This window comes from Chaetura pelagica, unplaced genomic scaffold (assembly GCF_000747805.2).
Source record: "Chaetura pelagica isolate M959 unplaced genomic scaffold, ChaPel_1.0 scaffold101, whole genome shotgun sequence".
NCBI lineage: Eukaryota > Metazoa > Chordata > Aves > Apodiformes > Apodidae > Chaetura > Chaetura pelagica.
Genome location: NW_009952564.1, coordinates 1,908,644 through 1,909,592, shown reverse-complemented (window position 1 = coordinate 1,909,592; position 949 = coordinate 1,908,644).

Below are 949 nucleotides of genomic sequence, written 5' to 3'. Positions count from 1 at the left end.
TATATTTCACAGAATCACAGAATCTTAGGGGTTGGAAGGGACCTCGAAAGATCATCTAGTCCAATTCCCCTGCCAGAGCAGGGTCACCCAGAGCACTTCACACGGGAAGTGTGAACCTACCATAGCTAGGTCCTCTTTGGGGAGAGGATGATCACTAGCTGAGGTCTTACCTTGAGCCATTTTGCACATTATGTTTAAATGGTTTCTTTAGGGAGAGTTTCTAAAACATTTGTCGTTAATTTGGGGATTATTTGACATTTTTTTCATCCTTTGCTCTTGTATTATTCTGCAATATTATTAGTGGTTAAGAAAATTGCCTAAATACTGTGCTAAACACAACGGTTTTGTAAATACTGATTTATTTTTTTTAATGGTATTTGCGGGCTAGACACTGGACACTGTTCCTCAGTTCAAGTGAATGCCTGAGGAACAGATTGGTGTACTAAAAAGCTGGTTATGAGAGAAAAATGTAGAAGTTCAGCTCAAAGGATTTAATTTAACGGGACTATGTTTAGTTCAAGTTTCATTTTATGTAAAAACTGTAATTTGCAGTTTTGCAGCTGTGCACATGCACTTTCACTCTCTGATGTTTGAGACGAAAGAGTTTAGTGTTGTTGGATTACTCTGCAGTGTTGCAGCCTCAGTAGCGATCACTGTGAGTTTGCTGTGATTTAAAGATTTTAGGCTTTTTTAATGGAAGATAAAAAAAAGTTTATTAGAGTTTTGTGTAATCCCAGTTTAAACTGCTTTTCCCTGCACAAGTATGTAATATCATATAGATTTTAATGGATTTTTTTTTAAAGTTAACCTCCCTGATCTTTAAATGAAATGCACTGAAACAATCTAGCCTTGCGTATAATCTTTTTCCTTGGCAGACATCACGGAGCAGCAGAAAGCCGTGCACACAGCTGTCCTAGAGAAACTACTTCAGCAAAGCCTAGTTCCTGCT